This window comes from Macaca mulatta, chromosome 2, assembly GCF_049350105.2.
Source record: "Macaca mulatta isolate MMU2019108-1 chromosome 2, T2T-MMU8v2.0, whole genome shotgun sequence".
Classification (NCBI taxonomy): domain Eukaryota; kingdom Metazoa; phylum Chordata; class Mammalia; order Primates; family Cercopithecidae; genus Macaca; species Macaca mulatta.
In genome coordinates this window covers 51,490,065-51,515,063 of record NC_133407.1, presented here as the reverse complement: position 1 = coordinate 51,515,063, position 24,999 = coordinate 51,490,065, and the positions used below count along the sequence as shown (strand labels likewise).

The 24,999-nt window shown below is 34.5% G+C and overlaps 1 long non-coding RNA gene across 8 annotated transcripts in view; it reads left to right on the top strand.

The window, feature by feature from the left end:
• Positions 1 to 24,999, top strand: part of LOC106997085 (uncharacterized) — a 219,838-nt gene that overhangs the window by 17,752 nt on the left and 177,087 nt on the right. For all 8 annotated transcript variants that reach the window (XR_013414527.1, XR_013414526.1, XR_013414522.1 and 5 more), the window contains exon 2: positions 20,003 to 20,070. This is a non-coding gene — a long non-coding RNA (uncharacterized LOC106997085). The remainder of the gene's footprint in view (positions 1 to 20,002; positions 20,071 to 24,999) is intronic.

Sequence of the window (24,999 nt, the reverse complement as noted above, 5' to 3'; positions counted from 1 at the left end):
TTCCATTGTACTGCAGCTACACTGACACTCAAACCACAATACACCCACAGTCTTTCCCACTTATCTCTCCTCTTGCCAAAGGAAGAGGAGCCTCACCCTCTAGTTACCACCACCCCGGCCATGAGGAGTACTGCCAGACTACTACCAATGTTCTCTTAAGGCCCAAGAGCTCTTAAGTTAGTTTTTGGTGAATGTTGTCAGGCCTCGGACTCACCCTTCAAGGCATTGTGCTCCCCTTTGGCCCAGGATAAGTTCAGACATGGCACATGAAAATCAAGTCCTGGAATTGGGGACTCAAAGAGCCTGCTTGGCACTCTACCTTGCTGTGGTCTTGTTGGTACCTGAAGCCAGCAGGTTTCCTCTGAGGCTCACCCAAAGTCCTTTGTGTAGTACCTGAGTATCACTGCTGGTTATTCAGGGCCTAAGGGCTCTTCAGTTAACAAGTGATGAATGTTTGTAGGACTGGGTTCTTTCCCTCATGGCAGCAGGTTTCCTTCTGGCCCAGAATGTGTCTAGAAATATCATCTGGGAGCTAGAGACTTGGGACAGAGGCCTCACAACTCTGACAAGTGCCCTATCCTTCTGTGGCTGAGCTAGTATCCAAGATGCAAGACAAAGTCCTCCCTACTCATCCCTCTCCTTTCCTCAAGTGGAGAGAAGGGGTCTTTTTTGGAGCCTTGAGTTGTGCAGCTTGAGGTTAGGGGAGGGGTGATACCTGCATTCCCTTAGCTGTCCCAGCTGATGTGTCAGCAGCTCACGTGTCCCCCAGTCCACTGTCTCTGGGCCTAGTTCAGCCCTAGGACTTGCCTAAGAGTTGCAGTTCTTGTGACCAACACTGCCTTTCAAGTTTCCTTGGAGACACAGAGTACTGTAGCGCTTAGTGGTGAGGTTTGTGGGGACTCAAGTTTAGACCACTAGGATCAGCAATTCCCTTCTGTTGAGGGTTGGTTTAAATGCTCCATCCATGGTCAAGTGTCATCTGAGTTTGGTCTGGTTTCCCTTTCTGTTCTAACAGGACAGCGTTGAGTTCAGTGCCTCATAATTGCTGTGCTCTCCCTCCCTCAGTGTTCAAAGATGCTCTCTGCAGCAGGCAGCTGCTGCCTAGTTTGTAGGAGGGTTGACTTTGGAGATTCAAGACTCTTTTTTCTCTCTTTAGTGGCTCTTTCAGTGATATAGTTAAAAACAAGTACTATGAGTGCTCTCCTGATTTTTGGTTATTACGAAGTTGTTTTTCTGTGTGGGCTTGTTAAGTTGTTCTTGTGGGAGTAGCATGGGGGACGATCAATGGAGTCTTCTATTCTGCCATTTTGCTTTGCCTCTCCTTTCTTCCTGTTTGGATACCTTCTATTTCTTTCTCTTGCCTGACTGTTCTGTCTAGGACTTCCAGCATTATGGTGAACAGGAGTGGTAAGAGTGGGCATCTTTGTCTTTTTCTGGTTCTCAAGGGGAGTTCTTTCAGCTTTGCCCAGTTAGTATGATGTTGGCTATGGGTTTGTCATAAGTGGCTCTAATTATTTTGAAGTCTATTTCTTCATTGCCCAGTTTGTGGAGGATTTTTAATATGAAGGGATGTTGAATTTTACCAAAAGTTATTTCTGACTCTTTGAGATGATCATGTCATTTTTGTTTTAGTTCTGTTTATGTGATGAATCACGTTTATTGGTTTGCATCTGTTTAACTAACCTTGCATTCCAGGAATAAAGTCTAGTTGATTGAGATGGATTAGCTTTTTGATGTGCTGCTGGGTTCAGTAAGCAAGGATTTTATTAAGGATTTTTGCATCAATTTTCATCAGGAATATTGGCCTAAAGTTTTCTTTGTTGGTTGTGTTTCTTCCAGATTTTGGTATCAGAATAATGCTTGCCTCATAGAATGAGTTAGGGAAGACTCTCTTCTTGATTTTTTGGAATCGTTTCAGTAGGATTGGTATCAGCTCTTCTTTGTACATCTGATAGAATTCAGTTATAAATCTGCTGGGTCCATGACCTTTTCTGGTTGCTAAGTGTTTTATTCTTACAACCATCTAATCTTTGACAAAGTTCACAAAAACAAGCACTGGAGAAAGGACTCATTATTCAATAAATCATGCTGGGATAGATGGCTAGCTGGTTAGCCATATACAGAAGATTGAAACTGGACCCCTTTTATAATATACAAAAATCAACTCAAAGTTGATTAAGACTTCAATGTAAAAGCTAAAACTACAAAAAATTTAGAATAAAACCTAGGAACTACCTTTCTGGACGTAGACATTGGCACAGATTTCATAAAAATGTCTTCAAAAGCAATTGCAACAAAAGCAAAAATAGAAAAATGAGACCAAATTAAACCAAAGGGCTTCTGTACAGCAAAATAAACTATCAAAGTAAACAGACAACCTACAGAATGGGAGAAAATATTTGCAAACTATGCATTCAAGAAAGCACTAGTATCCAGAATGTATAAGGAACTTGAACAAACTAACAAGCAAAAACCAAACAACCCCATTAAAAAATGGGCAAAGGACATGAACAGACACATCTCAAAAGAAGACTTAAATGCAGCCAATAAGCATATGAAATATGCTCAGCATAAACAATAATTAGAGAAATGCAAATCAAAATCATAATGAGATACCATCTCACATTAGTCAGGATAGCTATCACTAAAAAGTCAAAAAATAACATGTTGGCCAGGTTGTGAAGAAAAGCGAACACTTATACACTGCTGGTGGGAATATAAATTAGTTCAGCCACTGTGGAAAGCAGTTTTGAGATTTCTCAAGGAACTTAAAACAGAACTATCACTCAATACAGCAATCCTATTACTGGATATACACCCAAAATAATGTAAATCATTCTACCATAAAGACACATACACGTGTTTGTTCATTGCATCACTATTCACAATAGCAGAGACATGAAATCAACTTAGATGCCCATCAGTGGTGGACTGAATTAAAAGGAAAAAACTGTTTTATATATACACCCTGGAATTCTACACAACCATAAGAAAAGGAAATCATGTTTATTGCTGCAACATGGATGCAGCTGGAGGCCATCGTCCTATGCAAATTAAAGTGGGGATAGCCATCTTGGCTCTACTGCATGTTATTGCTTTCCAGAGTCCTTTCTCTACTTTTTTTCTTAATCCTTGAATTAGAGCTTATTATTGTTTTATCAGTCAAAGCTTATTTTGCTTTCGCCACAGATCTGTCAACTTTTTAAACCTAAATGGTGGTTGGCTTATGCTTACAAATTCTCAAAAAGAGTCTTTATTTATTTTGTTTTTCAGACCCATAGGGCCTAGACTACGAGGAAAAAAACCTCCCTTCTAATCTCTTTGTGTGAATGGACTTCTCATTAGTTTATTATTATTATTATTATTGCTATTATTATTTTTCCTCGAGGCTGTAGTTCTTGGAGGGTCACAGTTTTTTGTGGGAATTTTGCTCCAATTGTATTGTTTAGAATTAATAGTTCATTCCATTTCTAAGCCTTTTATTGCTGAAATCTCTTTATTGCTGAATATCTCTTACTAGGATATTCCCAGAATAAATTTGTTCTCCTCACTCTAAAATAGACTATTCCCTTTGATATCAGCCACTTGGTATTTCCTTTATTTTTTAATAGATTCTTTAAAAGGAATTATTTTGTCCTTTTCTAGGATTTCTAGATGTTTCATTGTTTGAGTGCAGCAAGTTATTTAATCTAGCATCTTGTCATATGTAAAAGTTATAATCTTTATTTCCTTTTTTTTAAAACCAGAATTTTTTTCTAAAAATGTTAGTGGTTAATTGAAGATGCAGAAATTGTTGGGAAGTATGTGTAAATCTGGGCTTTTAATTTCCTATTTAGTCAAAGGAATTAATGAAAACAAATAACTTGACCATTATTGTACAGTTGTCCTTGACTGAAAAGGCATGTGTTACCTGCTCACTCTATCCACTGAAGTTCTATGATGTGAAGTATGCAATGATAATACATTTTAAATTTCCTTTTGTTTGTTTTTTCCCATTGCTTTTCTGTCTTCATTTTTCCAGGGCCTTGCAAAGTTTGTGGTAAGTAATTTGTGCTAATTTCGCTGAAGGAGTTCATGAATAAATACACTCTCAATATGAATATGTGAACTCACATGCACTATACTAAGGAACAAGAAAGTAAGGGGATGGAGTTTTTTGTTTTGCTTTCCATCTCAATATTCCAGTGGTAAATTGTTTTAACAAATCATTCTAAGTCAATCAAGTTGTAGCTCTAACATAATAATACATAGAACATTGCATCTAATGTGAATCAGCTCAAGTATCTCAAACCTCAGAATTATATTTACTTTATTAACTCATTTTTAAACTTCAGAGCTACACAGTAATTTTCATTAATATAGCTCTGATTGAAATAGTGAACTGTAAATAACTCTTTGTGAGCTGGACTGATTCACTTTTTGTCAACTCACGTCTTTAATAAATATTGTATTTCAAATTTCAAGAAATCAGAAACTGGCTTGGGTAAGTAGGTAATCCATGTACATCTATTATGTTTCATCATTCAAAGAGATAAGTGTGAGAAAATAATGATTCTGATTGTATCTCGAAGAAAGAATTATATTAGAAAGACACATTGTAGGAAAACAATGCTAAAGTTAAAACTGAAAATTCTCAATGACAGCATTTTGAGAAGACTTAAATTTTATCTATACTCCTGATATGTGTTATTAAAATGCAAATATTTCAGAAAATCAAAACATAGTTTTTTCTGCAATAAGGTTAATTTCAGCAATTATTATTTATCATAAGTTATTTGTAAAAGGAAAGACCCTTAAAGTTATTAATACTTAAAATAGAACAAGAAACAAATATAGTAATGGAATATGTCAAATGTGATTAAAATAAATGCAATTCAAATAAAAATCTAAATGTGAAATATATTTAAATCTCCAATCCATGTCCCTCTTTAACAATTCTTTTCATTGTAACTAATGTGAACAGTTCTTGTTTACTACTGTAATGAAACATAACCTCAACATTTTTTACATCATTTGTTTGATATGACATTATACAGATACTTTTGAGATACAAAACCTAACTCACATTAAGGACTTCATCCTAGAACTTGGCTATCTACAAAGCTCTCTCCTGCAGGGCAGTCCATTGCCATCTGAGTCTTCATGAAAATCACCTGGTCTCTGTCCAATGTCCTCTGCGGCAGCATGGATGCAGCTGGAGGCCATTATCCTAAGCGAATTAACAGAAACAGAAAAACGAATACCACATGTTCTCACTTGTAAGTGGGAGCTAAACATTGTGCACTCATTGACATAAAGATGCAAAAAATAAACACTGGGGACTACTAGAGGGGTGAGAAAGGGAGAGCGGCAAGGACTCAAAAACTACCTACTGAATACTATGTACTACCTGGGTGAAGGAATCATTCATACTCCAAATCTCAGCATCACACAATATATCCATATAACAAATCTGTACATATAATCTAAAATAAAAGTGGAAATTATTTTAAAAAATTTCCTGGTCAATCTGGCCATAGGACCACTCTGGCCCAATTGAATCAACTTTTATCCTTATAAACATGCTGTTCATAGTACATATTGAGGTGGCAATATATTTTATAGCAATAAATGTATAAAGAAGAATGAAGTGCAACATTTAACTTAAGCCAGATGTGTCTACTGTTACTGCTCGCCCTGAACTTGATGCTTGGAGCAGGTGGGGGCAATTCAGGTAGTTCTGAGTAAAGGGTGGGAGATTAGTTCCAATTGTTCACAGTTGGAATGGGAGTTTGGGGAGAAGGCAGTATTTGGGGCAGCATGTGTTTTGGTACTTTAAAAATAGCAGTTCACAATCAAAGTAGTTTGACTTAGTAACTGTTCTCATACTCTCCCGACTTTATTAAAAAGAGAAAAGACTGATGTATAAATTTTCTAAACTGAGGTAGTCAGTGGACTGTAAGTGGATTTATTAGTTGCTAAAAGATTTAGTTTTCCTTTTGGGGGAAGGAAAACTCTTTTGATAAATAGAAAAGCCCAAGATGATAGTCTAAATAAGGCACTGTCATGTCTTGGATAGACAAGAGAAATGAAGAGAAAAAGTTGTGATATAGTAAAAAATTTAGGTTAAGGAAGAAATTAATGTTGAAGATGAAATATATAGTGAAAGAATAGGGTTTTTTAAAAATAAAATAGAGAGGGGAAATTGCTCAGCACTTAACATTTTGTCCTTTTCCCATTTGAAAGTATATTGCTCACGTTATTGGGTTGTCCTGGGTAAGAACATTCAAGTTCTGAGAAATACTAGGCATATTAATAGGTGCTTACTCATTGTATTTGCTTTATAGCAAAAAAATTAGTTTCCTGACTTTCTTGCCTGAGAAACTCCTTCTATTACTATATTTATGATAGATGTGAGATGTAGACTTATCTAAACTTCTACATTTTTCCATTTTCCCCTGAGGCTAATGTGAATAAAACAATGTAAAGAATAGATTACCTCTCCTTTGAATATGGACCAGTGAGGCAATTTCTTGGTAATAACTCAACATGTATTCTACTGATACTGAATTTTTTATATAAGACCTTGCAAAAATGTGTCTGTTTATGGTCTTGGCTACCTTTCATCTCAATGGGAATGAAAAATTATGGACTATGACTTTATATGTAAATCATCATGGTGCTCTCATTCTTGAATATTCAAAAATGGTTTCTTACATTGTTAGGGAGGTTGATCCCTTTAAGCATAATTTTCAATTGAAACTACATTTGGGGAATTTATAGTTTATTAGATAAGCCTATTACCATCTTACTGTGTATTACTATCTATTGTCTGTTTCTTCACATTTGCAGGCATGTGCCCAAATCCAGAAGGCATAATGATTAATTCCATGTTTCTAGTGATAGCAAAAGTCGTAGTCTTTATGGTCAGGAGTAAGACCTGCTAAGAGTCATTTCTCCTCTTGGTGACCACACACTTGGTAATTGGCTCTAAGAACCAAATTATGAGTTGTCTCCGTGTTTATTTTCATATTGAAATGGACTTCAAAGTTGGGAAAGGAGTCAGAGAATTTTCCTAGGAAGAACTGTGCTAGATGCTCAGATGACTATGGCACAGTTTCCATCCATGAGGAACTCTTGGTCTAGAGCTGATGCTGATAATTCAGTGTGCTAACAATGTGATCACAGACTTAACAGCCACTGCTCTGCTTCAGACTGGGAGAAAGACACCCCAAAAGAAGGGATGTTTGAACTCCATCATGAAGTCTGAGTTTCTCAGATGGCTAATGGAGTCAAGAACATTCTATGAAAAAGTGAAATAGTCTGGGGTATTCTGCAATAATGGCAAGTAACTTGTATCTGGATCATTGAGCAGAAGGGACAGTGCAACCAGAAGTAAGGCAGGACAAGAGTTTGGATGATATTTTTTTCATGGAGGTAATAAAGTAGAGTAATAAAATTACACTCTGCAATTTAAAAATTAGCTCTAGTAGACTGAAAGTATGGACAGACCATGTGGGAGAGTAATTAGGCAGTCATTGCTGTTATCCTGGATAAAGGTGATATGGACGTAATCCAAGGGAGCTGCCATGAGAATGAAGAGGTGAGGGAACCCAGGGGACACTGGTGGACAACAGGATGTGGGCAGTGGCAGTATAGAATACAACTCAAGGACGACATTTGGTTTAGATAAATGTGAAAGTGGTGATTTTCTGAGTAAAACAGGAATGTGTGAGCAGGAGCAAATCTGGGTCAGGCAGTGAGGTTTTTTTCATGGACTTGATGAAGACAACTTTCTCTTTTCATTTCCCCAGATGAAAGAGAAAGTACTCTGAAGACAGGGCCTTTTCTAAGAGCTTGCTTTCAAGCAAATATCTTCACTTGATTAGTGTAAAGGAAGAAATCGGTGATATTTGAAAAGACGTTAAAGACATATAAAAAAGAGAAGACGTGCTGTTGAATTTCAATAAGTCCTACTCTAAGGATTCAATGGTTTGATAATTAAGGGAGGCATAGGTGTTACTATTTTACTATCAGCAAAGTTTTTATTAAAAGTTTACAAGTGTAAGACGGCTGTAGATACTTATTTGTTGCAGAGTGCATTTTCAAGTACTCTTCTCTGGGAGGCTGTATCACTTTATGCAAATCCCTTATATACTCTTAATCACATTGTTACAGTTACTTATATTGAGGACATGAACTATCTTTTATAAATCTCCGTATGTCTCTGACCAAATAATGTATGAGGTGTAATTAGAACATTCTAGATCCTCAAAAATATTGTGTTAATTGAAGCATCCATTAAGTAATTGAGGTACTAATTGCAAATTATATAATCAATTTCTTTAAAGGATATATTTATTTCCCAATTTAAAAAATACTTATTTTGCTCTTGAAATAAAATAGCGTATATATTATGAACATTTTTAAACTGTTCAGATGAAACTTTCAAACCTGTAACTGCTATACACTCCTCACTTTGTCACATGTGTTGTTTATTGCTAATGCTTTTCAAAATCTTTATTTTGATAATTTCTTTATATATATGTGTATATATATACGCACACACACATATATTTCTTCCCTAAAATGTAAACACCGCCATAGAAAGGAACTCACCTGTCCAATTTACATCTGTATACTTTGTGCATAGGGTGGTACTGACTCAAAATTAGTGCTAACTATGTTTATCTTGAGTGAAACAATTAATGGATTTTAAAATGAAATTACATGACTTTGTTAGGAAAAAATGAGCCTTATTTTTAATAACAATAAATAAGTAGATGCATAGTATAATTGTTATGAATAAAGCCTGATTTTCTACTATTAACAAAAGTAGTAATATTTGGAAACTTTCAGTTGCCAGGCACAGTACTAGATCTTTTAGTCCTGTTAAATTCTTGGAAATCACTCAGAAGTTTTCTAAATTCAGCATATCTTAAGCATGAAAAATCCGAGACTCAAAATGGTTACAAAAGTTGCCCAAGGTCATACAGTAGAGTCTGGATTTGAATTTAACTTTGTAGAGTGCCAAACATAAGTTCTTTCCATTAAACTGCAAAATGATATTCTTTGTTGCAATTAAATTTTGTTTTTTAAAGTATCACAAAATGTAAGGGCTGTTTGAAAAATAAAGAAATATATGTACTCCTAAGAAAAATTATAAAATGAAAATATTGTTATTTGCTTTCAGAACAGATGTATTGAATGATAGGATTTCCTATCTAGTATTTGGTCAAGTGTCTCAGGCTGAAATATATCCTAATTGTGTATTAGTGTACATTACAGTAAACTATGCCAGACCACAAGCATGAAAGGATGTTAGACACTGTACATGTGAATTAAGAAAATAAGGAAAATATGATATTTTATGCCTCTGTAGCTCCATTATTGACCACAAAACATTGTAAAAAATTATTCTCTTGAGATACAAAGGGGAGTAATAAAATGAAATGTTTTCCTTTTTGTTTTCTATGGAAACTTAACCTTCTGTTTTCTATGTGTACACAGAGGAAGAAAATGTCACATTGCTAGAATTATTCCGAAGATTTATATTATACTTTATACTTCAAATAAAGGCATCTCCCTGTAGGCCAGTTTGTATGAGTTTTTCTGGGAAGCATAAAAAAGAAAACTAAACCTAAAGTCAAATTTACCTTCCTGAAGAATTTATGTAATAAAAATGCTCCTCTTTTATAAGTCATATAGAAATATCAATAGGGCTTTTCTCATAAATGAATAAAATGATCTTGAATTTTATATAGAATAATAAAGTCATCAATAGCCAGAAGCTTTAAAAAATGAAAAATAAGAAAAGTCTTTCTTTATAGATCCAAAACATATTATAAAGTCATTATAATCAAATCAGTGGTAGTCCAAGGGAATAAGCAAATAGATCAGTGGAATGAAATAGACAATCCAGAAATAGATCCAAGCATAAATGAGAATTCAAATGTGACAATGGTAGACTTTCCACTGAGTGGGATGGCATAGGCACAAACAATGTGGTAAAAGTGGCTGCCATATTAAAAAAAAAAAAGTGTAAAATTGTGCCCTTGCTTCGTATCATCACCTAGAACATCATTTTCTGGATAGCTCCATATTTACATATTAAAAATTAAATGAATAGCTTAGAAAAATATCTGGGAAGCTACATATACATCTCAAAGTTAGAGATTTTTTTTCCAAGACCAGAAATTCAGAAACAACTAACAGGATATAGAGATGGTTGATAATATTTTTCAAAAATATTTGAAAGTTGGAACATCAAAATCAATAGATAAATAATAGATTTGGAAAAAAGTTTGAAAAATAGATAGGAACCAAAAGATTAATATATACACATGATTTTAAGAATTCTCAAGAAAAACATACAACCCAATACAAAGATTGTCAAATAATATGAAGTTAGTTCACAGAAAAGAAAATCTAAATTGCCAAATGAAGTAGAAAAAATTGTTAACCCCACTGCTAGTTACAGAAATGCAAGTTAAATTAATAAAGACACATTGTTGAATGCTTATCAGCCTGGAAAATATTTTAAGACTCTACCCATTGTTCACAATAATGATGAAAAAGGTCAAATGTGAAAAGTTTCAGTCTTTTGTGGGAAAGCAATTCGGCAATATACATTACAAAAAAAAAAAAAAAATACACAAAACCCTTTGACCAAGAAGTCTTAATTCTGGAAATCTATCCTAAAGAAATATGAAAACAAATATGACATTCAAAGTTCTTTAGCACTATGAGTAGTGGCAAAATCTGAGAAATAAAGTCAAATCCCAGGACAAAGCAAGAAGCAAAAACTTTTGTGCAAATGAGGACATAAATGTATGTGTATCTATATCTGGGTGAGGATATTTGTGTCTCTATGTGTATGTGTGTATATATATACAAAGACACATATGCACATGCATATATTTATATGAACATGGAAGAAAGGTAAAAGCAAAAAGGAATGTATATCCGGTGTCAACATGCATTATCTTGAATGGGTGAGGTCATGTCTGAGGAAAGGGGGAGATGCAGAGGAGGGGAGAAGCAAAAACAAAACAATATATTTTACTTTTTTAATTAAAAAAATTAAATATCTCATCCCATTGGATGTGATCCAATTTAGGTATAATTACTTATGTAAAAAGAGTCAATTTTATCCTTCGGAGTCTACGAAATAAAACAAGACATAGTCCATTCCTATCTCAGGTATACAGAAGTTTATTATAGTTATTCTTTGTAACCTGAGAATGTGAACCTTGTTGAATCACACTGCCCACCCAAATCTCTCTTCTTCTGGAATTGCAGTGGTTACTGTTTATATTCTCAGACATTTTCAAGTAATTTGGCTTTGTTGATTTGCAGAAAACATGAGTACATAGACTTCTCTAGCCAGCTTGAAAACATGCTGGGCAATTTATCTGGCAACAATATGTTGAATGGAGTATTCATATTATTACCATAATCAGGTAAATTTGATATAATTTTTAGTTTGATGCTCTAAGTCTTTACTTCTTGCCAAAATTCTGTTAAATCAAAGTTTTCCTTCCTTATTGTATCATCTGGAGAGAACATTGTATATACTTACAAAATTTTTCCTGCAGGCGTGATGAGCTAGTCATCCCTTTTGATTAAAAAATTTTAAAAAGTCTTTGTAAGCACTATTTCTGATTCATAATGTGATGTTAAAAGGTTGTTTTTAAAGTAAATTCGAGGGGATGAATTTTCACAAAATACAGGTGACCATTTTTGTTTAAGACTTTAGTCATTCAGAATTTAGCTCTGAATACATCATATTTCATTCATCTGAGAAAAGATCCTAGGATCCATGCCATGCAATTCGTACAAGGCATTCACAGAAAACCTTATCAGGCCTCATCCCTCACTTAATGTGTATTTGTGCATATTTGACCCATAACTTTCTACCATTTCCTTATTTTATTTTTAAGTCCAAAGAAAACTATAAAAAACCAATTAGAAGGTCAGAGGTTGCTACAGGTAGCAGAATGGCATAGTGTTTAAGAGCTCATATTCTTCTGTGCTTCAATCTCTTCATGTGTAAAATGGTAACACAATAGTGCCCATATAACAAGTTAGTTGTGAACATTACATGAAGTAATATTGTAAAGTGCTTAAGTAGTGCTTGGAACATAGCAAACACTAAATAATTGTAAACTCTTGGCAGCTGGGTGCAGTGTCTCACGCTTGTAAGCCCAGTACATTGGGAGGCAGAGGTGGGCAGATCACTTGAGGTCAGGAGTTTGAGACCAACCTGGCCAACATGGCAAAACCCCATCTCTACTAAAAATACAAAAATTAGCTGGGTGTGGTGGCGGGCGCCTGTTATTCCAGCTGCTCAGCAGGCTGAGGCAAGAGAATCCCTTGAACCCAGGAGGCAGAGGTTGCAGTGAGTCAAGATATCACCACTGCACTCCAGCCTGGGTGACTGAGTGAGACTGCATCTCAACAAAACAAAACAAAAAAAATGGAAATCATAACAGTCTCTCAGAGCACAGAGCAATCAAATTAGAACTCAGGATTAAGAAACTCACTCAAAACCATACAACTACATGGAAGCTGAACACGCTGCTCCTGAATGACTACTGGGTAAATAATGAAATTAAGGCAGATATAAATAAGTTCTTTGAAACCAACGAGAACAAAGACAAAACATACCACGCCAGAATCTCTGGGACACAGCTAAAGCAATGTTTAGCAATAAATGTTATAAGCAGTGTTATAGCACTAAATGCCCACAGGAGAAAGTAGGAAAGATCTAAAATAGACATCCTAACATTGCAATTAAGAGAACTAGAGAAGCAAGAGCAAACAAATTCAAAAGCTAGCAGAAGACAAGAAATAACTAAGATCAGAGTAGAACTGAAGGAGATAGAGACATGAAAAACCCTTCAAAAAATCAATGGATCCAGGAGCTGATTTTTTGAAGAGATTAATGAAATAGACTGCTAGCCGGACTAATAAAGCAGAGAAGAGAGAAGAACTAAATAGCCACAATAAAAAATGATAAAGGGGATATCACCACTGATTCTACAGAAATACAAACTACCATCAGAGAATACTCTAAACACCTCTACGTAAATAAACTAGAAAATCTAGAAGAAATGGATAAATTCCTGGACACATACGCCCTCCCAAGTCTAAACCAGGAAGATGTTGAATTCCCGAATAGACCAATAACAAGTTTTGAAATTGAGGCAATAATTAATAGCCTACTAATGAAAAAAATGTCCAGGACCAGACGAATTCACAGCCAAATTCTACCAGAGGTACAAAAAGGAGCTGGTACCATTCCTTCTGAAACTATTCCAATCAATAGAAAAAGAGAGAATCCTCCCTAACTCATTTTATGAGGCCAGCATCATCCTGATACCAAAACCTGGCAGGGACAAAACAATAAAAGAAAATTTCAGGCCAATATCCCTGATGAACATTAATGCAAAAATCCTCAATAAAATACTGGCAAACTGAATCCAGTAGCACATCAAAAGTTTACCCACCATGATCATGTTGGCTTCATCACTGGGATGGAAGGCTGGTTCAACATATGCAAATCAATAAATGTAATCCATCACATAAACAGAACCAATGGCAAAAACCACATGATTATCTCAATAGATGCAGAAAAGGCCTTCAATAAAATTCAACACCGCTAAAAACTCTCAATAAACTAGGTATTGATGGAACATATCTCAAAATAATAAGAGCTATTTATGAAAAACCCACAGCCAATATCATACTGAATGGGAAAAACCTGGAAGCATTCCCTTTGAAAATAGGCACAAGACAAAGACGCCCTCTCTCACCACTCCTATTTAACATAGTATTGGAAGTTCTGGCCAGGGCAATCAGGAAAGATAAATAGATAAAGGATGTTTATATAGGAAGAGACAAAGTCAAATTGAATCTGTTTACAGATGACATGATCGTCTATTTAGAAAATTCCATCGTCTCAGCCCAAAATCTCCTTAAGCTGACAAGCAACTTCAGCAAAGTCTCAGGATACAAAATCAATGTGCAAAAATCACAGGCATTCCTATAAACCAATAATAGACAAAGAGCCAAATCATGAGTGAACTCCTATTCACAATTGCTACAAAGAGAATAAAATACCTAGGAATCCAACTTACAAGGGATGTGAAGGACCTCTTCAAGGAGAACTACAAACCACTGCTCAAGGAAATAAGAGAGGACACAAACAAATGGAAAAACATCCCATGCTCATGGATAGGAAGACTCAATATTGTGAAAATGGCCATACTGCCCAAAGTAATTTATAGATTCAATGCTACTCCCATCAAGCTACTATTGACTTTCTTCACAGTATTAGGGAAAACTACTTTAAATTTCATACGGAACCAAAAAGAGCCCATATAGCCAAGACAATCCTAAGCAAAAAGAACAAAGCTGGAGACATCAGGCTACCTGACTTCAAAGTATACTACAAGACTACAGTAACCAAAACAGCATGTTACTGATACCAAAACAGATATATAGACCAATGGAACAGAACAGAGGCCTCAGAAATAACACAGCACATCTACAACCATCTGATCTTTGAAAAACCTGACAAAAACAAGCAACGGGGAAAGGATCCCCTATTTAATAAATGGTGTTGGGAAAACTGCCTAGCCATATGCAGAAAACTGAAATTGGACCGCTTCCTTACACCTTACACAGAAATTAACTCAAGATCGATTAAAGACTTACATGTAAGACCTAAAGCCATAAAAACCATAGAAGAAAACCTACACAGTACTATTCAGGACATAGGCATGGGCAAAGACTTCATGACTAAAATGCCAAAAGCAATGGCAACAAAAGTCAAAATTGACAAAGGTATCTAACTAAACTAAGCTTCTCCACAGCAAAAGAAACTGTCATCAGAGTAAACAGGCCACCTAGAGAATGGGAGAAATTTTTTTGCAATCTATCCATCTAACAAAGGGCTAATATCCAGAATTTACAAGGAACTTAAAGAGATTTACAAGAAAAAAAACAACCCCATCAAAAAGTGGGTGAAGGATATGAACAGACACTTCTCAAAAGAAGACATTTATGCAGCCAACAAACATGAAAAAAAACTCCTCGTCACTGGTCATTAAAGAAATGCAAATAAAAACTACAATGAGATAGCATCTCATGCCAGTTAGAATGGTGATCATTAAAAAGCCAGGAAACAACAGATGCTGGAGAGGATGTGGAGAAATAGGAAGGCTTTTATACTGTTGGTGGGAGTATAAATTAGTTCAACCGTTTTGGAAGACAGTGTGGCGATTCTTCAAGGATCTAGAACCAGAAATACCATTTGACCTAGCAATCCCATTACTGGATATATACCCAAAGGATTGTAAATCATTCTACTGTAAAGACACATGCACACCTAGGTTTTTTTGCAGCACTATTCACAATAACAATGACTTGGAACCAACCCAAGTGGAAAAACAAATAACGCCTACAGAGCTTCCAGACCCTGAGAGTACAACAGGATTATAACTGAGTGAAATAATGCATCATGATAACCCAAGGACACAAAAAATTTGATTTACATTTGGTGTTCTGTATTTAAGAAAATGAAGGAGAGGCAGCATGGCCGAGTGGTCTAAGAGTCTGAATTAAGTCTCTAGTGTCTTTGGGGGCATGGTTTTCAATTCCACCACTACCAATTTGTCATTGGGCGTGGTGGCTGATGCCTGTAATCCCAGCACTTTGGGAGGCCAAGGTGTATCACGAGGTCAAGAGATCGAGACCATCATGGCCAACATGGTGAAACCCCCGTCTCTACTAAAAATACAAAAATTAGCTGGGCGTGGTGGCACGTGCTTGTGATCTCAGCTACTCAGGAGGCTGAGGCAAGAGAATCACTTGGACCCAGGAGGTGGAGGTTGCAGTGAGCTGAGATCGCACCACTGCACTCTATCCTGGTGACAGAGTGAGACTCCGTCTCAAAAAAAAAAAGAAACTGGAAAAGTGTATGATGCAATTCAAAATGATTCCTTAAAAAAATTTAGAATTTAAAAGAATGTGTTTGTGCTTAATTCCCAGTTACCTAATTATCTAAAAGGATTCATTATCTGAGGGTGGTAGAAAGCACCGTTTTGTACAATATTTACAAATGTTTTATTTTGCATAATCTTTTACAATAAACTGTAAAATATTTGGACATTAAAATTAAAAATGTAAATGATAAATTTATTAGTGCTGAGTCTTTAGAAGTTTCTACCACACATATTATCATATTTAATCTCATAAAATCCTGTGAGATATACATTATTATGCTCAATTTAAATATGAGAAAATAGAATCTCAGGGTGATTAAATCCATATTGCTTTCTTATTGTTATAAACCAATAATAAACCACCACAAATTCAGTGGCTTAAAAAAACCCCAGCTTACTATCTTACAGTTTTGTACATTGGAACTCTCACTGGACTAAAACCAAGTTTCATATTCAGACAATATTCTAAAATTAGATCATGGTTATGGTTGCACAACTCTGTGAATATACAAAAACCACTTTAAGTAAATGCTATTGTATATTAATTATATTGTAATAAAATTGTTAGGAAATCGAGTAGTATAATAGTGGAATCAGTAATTTTCCAGCATCTGATTTGTGAAAAGCATGATGTTAGTTATGAAATACTGCTGAACACATTGCCTTGTCTGCCAGAGCATTTACATTCTCCTGGAAACTATTCCTTCACAACCATGACATAAAAGTTGTACAGGTCAACTCCTCCTAACCACAGGCTGAACACTGCAGCTGAGCCATTAAAGGGTCTAGTCCATAGTCCTCCATCCACAGATGACAGTGTCATCCAAGATGGATCGATCAGTCTTCTGCCCAAAGATTTTTTTGATTGGGGTTGGAGAGTTGTGTCTCTGGGTGAAGAGCTTACAAAGAATGAAAAAAGAAAAAATCAGCCTGCAATTATCAGTGGCCATTTTTTTCTTCTGGTTATTTTCCCCTCCCAGTGAACTGCAGCCAGAAAGAATTAAAACCAATGAAAGAAAAGACAATAGATAGAATAGGGAAGTCTTGATGTCTTCCACATTCTAGCTTCCAATTCTACTGGGCCATGTTCACTCTGTCCTTTCTGTTGCTCTGATATTATTCAAATTGATTGGAGTTGGGTCTCAAGATTGCAACAAAAGTTCTGTCCTCAACTATCTTAGTTAGAGATTACTTGGGAAGAAAAACTATAAAGGTTTGAAAAAATAAATAGAAATCTAAACCTGAAAGTAAAATGGGAAAAAAAGGGAGTCTGCAATGAAAGTGCAATGTGAAAACAAGAGTATGCAATTAATTTCTAAGTGAGCGATTTAGATAAAGAGTTTTGTGAATTTAGAGGAGACAACACTGTAGCTTGGGTAATCTGGAAAGATTTCCTAGAGGAAAAGGGTCCAGACTAGAGTTAGACCTTGAAAGCTAGATTCTTTTGATTTTTTCTTAGGGTCATCTATGCTAGCTCACTTAAATGAACTTCATTTGGAGAGAGATTTTAAAGGGATCCTTCGGAGGCAGACGAAACATGTCTTGAACAGGAAAGGGGAGAAGAAGCAAATTTCATCTGTGATTAGAGCAAAGATATTTTGTTCAGATGTTAGTATTAATGGGCATATGATCAACTTTTATAATAGCAATAACATCCTTTTTGTCCTAGGGTATGCACTGTATTAAAAATGATAAATTATGGCTCTCAGTAAAATCAGTGAAACTATTAAAATGATGAAAGATTAACGGAATTTTGTCAGAATCAAATAAGGATTGGATTCTGGTCAGTGTTGTGGAAGCAGTCTAGTATTTTGTTTGTTTGTTTGTTTAAATTATCAGCCCAAGTTCCAGTAATTCTTAAGAATCTATGCAATTTTCAGTTATACTTGTGTGGCTTTGATGTCTCTCTTTATTTTGAACACTGATCTTGATTCATGAAAGTCTGTTGCATAACATGAAAAGAATGGACAAAATGCCTCTACAAGTTGCCTAGTGTTCCATAATTTATTTATGTCTTTTGAATTTCTTTTTAAATACATATCCCTGAGGTAATACTTTTTGTAAACTGTGAAATCTCATGGGTGACATAAAAATCGAGTTTCTAACACTGGGAATTATCTTCACTGGGCTTCCCCAAGGAAATACTACCAAAAATATATTTCCTTTGGTTTCTTCTGAATGATTAACATGTAATTCTCAGCAAATTAGTAGAATTGCAGATTGTTAGAGTGGCAAGAAATCTCTATGACTTTGTTTAATGGAATAAACATCTTTTACGTTTTAACACTGAGATCCTGAGAAACTGTTAGACTTCCCACATCAGGGACTGAGCAGCACCTAAAACAAAAATGTCCCAGCTTTTTAGATGACACCATATTCTTTTCTCTTAAAAATATTAAAATAGTGCCTAATTCAAAGTATTTCAGATTTTTTTATGTTAGTTTCATTTTAGCCAGTACAAGTATCTATAATTTGTCATAAATTAGAAGTTTCTCTTATTTTCGTTCTTTACTTTGGTATCCTCTAAAATGTTCACATGCAGGGAGAATAATGGTAGAGTTTTATAATATGTGGTTTGTAAAAACTTGGATGAAAACCTTTTAAAAGCTACAGCAAAATTCAGAAGTGAAAGGAAATTACTTAAAAGGCATGGAATCTGAACGCTTCAACACAAAATGTAAAATTTTTAGATCATACAAAATGTAAAAATTTTAGATGGATAAGGTCAATAGTTAAATAAATAATAAATTAGGAGACTTTTTATAATAATACCTCATGTGATCAGACCAGATAGGAGTTACAGCTCTGACAAGATGTTGATTCTTTTGGAATTCCTTTCATCTGGAAGGTGGCTAGGATCTCCAGGCTACTGTAGCCCAGTCAATAGCAGCCTCATAGTCCATTTACCCATGGTAAGGTACAAACAGACATTTGCAGCTAAGTCAGTTTACCCCATGATGATATAGAAATATAATTCTCTGGTTGTCATGAGGTAAAAAGCATTGGAAACACTTATCTATGACAAAAAGAGATCTTATGAACTAAAACAACAATGTTAAAAGCCCAATAGGAAAAGTATATGAACAACAATTTACAAAATTGCTATCGAAGTTGCCAATATAAAATGTCTCCAGGTTTTGTTAGTAACTGTGGAGATGTAAATTGAAGTAAAATCTATATATCTCTTTATACTCATAAGACTGGCAAAAATTTAAAAGTATGGTAAAATCTGTTGCTGGTAGGGATGCTAACAGAATAATATTTTCTTTTACTGCTAGTGGTTAGGTGAAAAATTTCTGCCGTTTTGGAAAAGTGATCTGTACATATCTTTTGACAGAACAATTTTATAATCTTGGAAATACATTCCTTTAAATATGATCACCCGCCCTGATTTGCTTACACACATACACACCCAAGAATATTTATTGCATTATGATGTATTTTTTTTTCTTTTCATAGCAGCAAAACTCGGGAACTAAAATAAACAGATAAACAAATATTAATAGGGAAATGCTTACTTCAGTTTAAAATAATGTGAAACATTTTAGTTAGGAGGAGTAAGTTCAGGGATCTATTTTACAACATGGTGACTAGAGTTAATACAATGTATTCTTGAAAAATTCTAAGAAAGTGGATGTAAAGTGTTTTTGGCACAAAAATGAATAACTATGTGAGATAATGCACATGTTAACAATCAGATAAATTTACTCATTTCACAATGTACACATACTCCAAAACATCATGTTGTACACAGTTAGTATCATTTTATCTGTCAATTTAAAAACAGACCTTTTTAAAAGATATCTATGAAAAGACTCTTAGAATGAGAAATGAGAGCTTTTATTAAAATGCCAGCAATAAATCTAACAATATTCCTTTTCTTATATTTATAGGAATAACTTCCAGATGTAATATTCAATTTGGAATTATAGCATTTTCATCTAGATAATTATTTTTTGGAAGATAGCATAACTCACCTTCTTTTCATATAATATGTTTTTATCATTGTTCAGGTCACCTGGCCGAAGCTGGTACGATGATGGATTTGCAGCTGCTGTTAGAGATGCCACTCAAGGCAGAGGTAGGGGAAAATCTTCCTGATTTTCCTTTCTTTCTACTCTCTTATTTCCTCCTAACTTATTTAATATGCTAACCCCAGCCAGAAATGCTGGCCGTAGGAATCTTTCCCTGTAATACAGAATGGTCCAGGGTAAGGCAAACAGTAGATCTGAGAGAAAATTGGACAAGGACTGGCACACCTTCCCTTTGTGTGAGCAGATAATTTGACAGTTTTCTTCATCCTTTCTTCCTGTGATCTCCAAGATTTATTTAGAAGATTTTGGAGTAAGATTTTGCAAGAGTCTCTTCTCTTTATAGAATTTTTTTTGGGACATTTTGTTTTGTAACTTTTCTAAGAACAATCTTATACCTAATTTTAAGTTTCGCTAATTTTATTACTCACTATTTTCATACTTCTTCTTTGCTATTTTTATTAGAGTTCTTAATTTTTTCTTTTGCTCTTATTCACATATTATCATTTAGGTAGGTGACACATTCTTAAGACCTTACTCTATTGTTTCTTAACATTGCGTCTTTTGTGTAAGGAAGATAATTGTAACGACAAATAGATAATGACAAATAGATTAATCTCCTGTGAAAGGGAGAGATTCTAATGACAGATAAATGACAAATGATAACCCACATAGTTATCTTTCATTTTTGTGCCAAAAACACTTTACATCCACTTTCTTAGAATGCAAGAATACATTATATTAACTCTAGTCACCATGTTGTACAATAGATCTCTGAACTTCTAATTAAAATGTTTCAAGTTATTTTAAACTGAAGTAAGCATTTCTCTATTATTTGTCATTTTAAAGGCTACTTTTTCTTTCTGCATGGAAATGTATAGATTTCACTTTAAATGGTGGCTTTGAAATTAACAACAAACAAAATGAAAATCTTAGCCTAGTACTTGAAAAAAAATTTTTTTTTGATCTGATGCTTTAATTCTGTTTTCAGTGTAGGGATTTTTTTCCTGTTTGATCATTGATTCTTCTTAATCTTACCTTTTTATATTTATATTAAATATTCTTTTAATTTACATGTATTTAATCCCAGATGAATTAATTTAATCTGGATTTGTATTTCTAACAGAAATTCCCTGAAATTTCTGGCATATATATGGTCTCATTTTGCTTGTTTCCAGGATTTATGTAGAGGTTTTCTAGATATTTTTGTGTTTGCCATTTTGGTGGGAACTTAGAAGAGGACAGAGTTAAACATCTGCACCCAAATCACCATTCAAAATAAGAAATATCTCAATGAAATTTAAACATTATAAAACTTACCATTCCTTTCAAATATTACCAAAGTATGTGGCTACTTTGAACAAATGAAGAAATATTCTCTCCCTTAGGTGTTTCCAAGTGATAGAAGATGGAAAAAGATCTTCCTTTAGAAATAGGAAAGTGAGGATTCTAATTCATCTCCTGGGCTCTTTGGTGGTCACAGGTTTTTCAGGCTGTGTTACTGGTGTGAACCGTCCTAACCCATCTGGTCATCTTGATTGCAGTGTCTCATTGGTGTGCTGTGATGTAAAGCTGAGAGAGAATGTGGCACAGCGGAATAGCTTTAAAAACTAACAGAGTCCTGTGTTTTTAAGCAAGCACTACAATTTTCTTATCTGTGAAACAAACCTAATCCTACTTTGTGCATTATTAATTGGCTTGTATAGTTTTATTGAGTGATTAAATGTGTTGTAGAGCATGTATTAGGATCCTAGCGGCATAAAGATGAATATTATCCGGTCTCTGCTTTCAAGAATTATATAGCTAAAAGGACTGTGAGGATTGTGTGAGAACTCATTAGCTTATATAGTAAATATTTGTAAAGAACATAGTTGTTATTAGGAACTCTCCTAGGCATTGAGATATTAGGATGAATAAAAAAATCTTATTAGCCTATTGTGATTACATTTTATTAGAGGACGAAGGGAGATGATTAAAAATTAAATATCTAATATAATGTCAGATGTTGAAAAGTTCTGTGAAAAGAAATACAGCAAGAGTGGGGAATATATGTGTGTGAAGAAGGGAAGAGAGAACTATTTTAAATGGGGTCGTCTGGATAGCCCTTCTGAGGAATGTCTGGGAAAAGGGCATTGCTGGAAGAAGAATACATTTAGACCGTTTGAGAAACAGCAAGGTGAGAATGGCTACACTTTGGTTATTTAAGGGAAAAATGGCAAAAATAAGAATGGAGAAGTATTTCTGGGTTTTTTTGACCACGACAAAGAATGAAATGTTATTCTAAGTGCAATAAAGGGAAACCATTGGAGGGATTTGCACAGAGAAGGAGATGATTTGATTTGTGCTTTGCAAAGATTAGTCTGGGTGTTTAGTGGGGAATAGCTGTAGGAGAGACAAGGTAGAAGTGGGAGAGGAGGAGGTAGAGTGGGAGTGATGGGAGGCTAATATAGGAGAACAAGTGAAAAAGCTGTGCTTTGACTTTGGAGCAGTGTTTTGGAGTGAATGAGTCTTCATCAGATAATATGACACTTGGTATAGATAAGCTTTTAGTAAATAATTCTATGGTTATTTTCACACCTATATTGAGCACCTACAAAGAAACTAAGTGTTCAGCCTTTAAGCAAAATGGATGAAAAAATACAAGCAATTTTCTCCTAAACCCTTCAAGAAAAAATAGTAGGTAATAAAAATGGAATGTAAGAGTCTCATTAAAAGATCATAGAGAAAATTCTGTAAATTGGTAAGAAAAATAAATCTAATCGAATGGATAAATGAAGAAAAGGAACTAAGAGCAAGAATATATGGTTAACAAATATATGAAAATACACTCAGCTTTATTGTTCAATTAGGGAAGTGAAAAACAAAACTGTAGGGAGACAATAGGTCACACCTACCTGTTTGGCAGGAATTAAAAAATATAACACTAACAGATATTGGCAAGGATATGGAGAAATCAAAACATTTATACACATTACTGGTGGCAGTCTATATTGATATAATGCAATATATGGAAAATAACATGGCATTATATAATAAATTTGAGATTGCTGTTTTTTCATGACCAGGCAATTCTACTCATAGCTATATACTCCAGGGCAGTTGTTCTTAGAGTTAGTTCCCGGATCTGCAGCATCAGCATCACTTAGGAACTTGCTAGACATATAAAATCTTGGGACCCATCACAGCCATACAAAATTAGAAACACTAAGATCAAGGCTCAACAATCGTGTTTAAATAAGCCCTTCAGGTGATCCTGATACAGCTAAAATGTGTGAACCACTGCACTAGAGAAAGATTTGCACATGTGTACTAGAAGACATGTGCAAACTGTTTGCAGCATCTTTATTTACAGTAGCAAAGTACTCAAAACAAGCAATCTATTATTAATAGAAGGTATAAAGGAATGTATATTCACACAGTAGAATGCTGTACAACAGTGAAATGAACTATAGCTAAACACAACATGCATCAATCTCAGAAATATAATAGTCAAAAAACAAGACAGAAGATTTGGAAGCGAAAACATAATATACATATTCATAAAAAGTAAAGAATATCTTATTGAAAGAAATAAATATGTATAGCATATTTGGTAAAATTATATGAAAGAAGGAAATATTAAACTCAAAATTCAGGGAAGTGGTTACTTATGATGGAGCAGAAAATGTGTAGTATCAGGGAGCAGTCTTCCCAATGGTGACAAAGTTTCATTTTCTAAACTGGGTAAGAAAATAGGTAGTTATTGTAGTATTGTGCTTTATGCCCTACATATAGTATTTAACTTTTTATTTGGTCAGTAGTAATGATAATAAAAACAATATGATTAATAAAAATAAAGCAAATGAATGCACACACAAAAAGAATGGAGAAAAAAACAGTGGACCCCTTTCTCTGTTGTATCCACAGTGTCAGGAAGCATATAAAATAAGTTAAAGAAAAAAACCATCACATGTACCTATATTTTTTCTCTTTTTCATATCACTTTTCCTTTCTCACCATACAGAGATTCACTCATGAGAATTAATACTTATTTTAAGTGCAAAGGCAAACTAATTTTTAAAAATGTATCTGACAGCAAAATGCACAAATAATTAAGAAAAATAAGCCTAGAAATACAGAAAATAAATCTTAAAATTTCTAAAAGTTCAAGTATTCTGATTCAATTAAAAATGGTAAGCTTTAGTGAGTAAAAGAAAATTACATCAGCATGTTCCCTGAGTTTTAATGAGGCAAGAAAGAGCTGTAATCTCTGCAAGAAGGGCAAGTGACAGAGGATATTACGAGAACAACATGCTCTGTACTTGGATAATACTATAGAAATATTGCCTTCTTGTCATAGACTCTGAATTGCTGTTTATACAGGAAATAGGATTAAAATGCATGCTGGTCATCTACACTACACAGGTAAACTCATTTCAATTCAAGATGACTATTACACTAAAATATTACTTTGTATATAAGCAGAGGAAATTTCTTTTTTTCCATAATTACATTTAGGCACTTAAACATGGCAAATTTCAATTATAAAAGGAAGAGTTTAACCATTTCTATCTCATTTGGAAATATGCTATTATTTTAGTAGTATTTTATTTTGACAACTAAACAAATGGAGACAGTTGTGTGTGCACTAAATGGAGACAAACAAATTCTGTATATAATATTTCAAAGAGTACTTTTTGAGACATGAGTTATTGTGCTAACCATATAACGTGCTGTTTTAACACAGAATAAGATAGTTATCTTCCCCACAGGATGCCAGTTAGGGACAATAGAAACTTTACATTGCTTTGAATTATATGTTGAAAAATGTGTGTATGTGTGTGTGTGTGTGTGTTTTAAATAATAGGTAGGTATAATCCAAATGAATAAAAAATGTTATAAATAAGCGTGTAAATAATGATGTTTCAATTTCAACACTGCTGGGTAGAATACTTGCTCCTGATAAAATTTCTGTTGGCTTTTGCCATTGGAAACCCAGA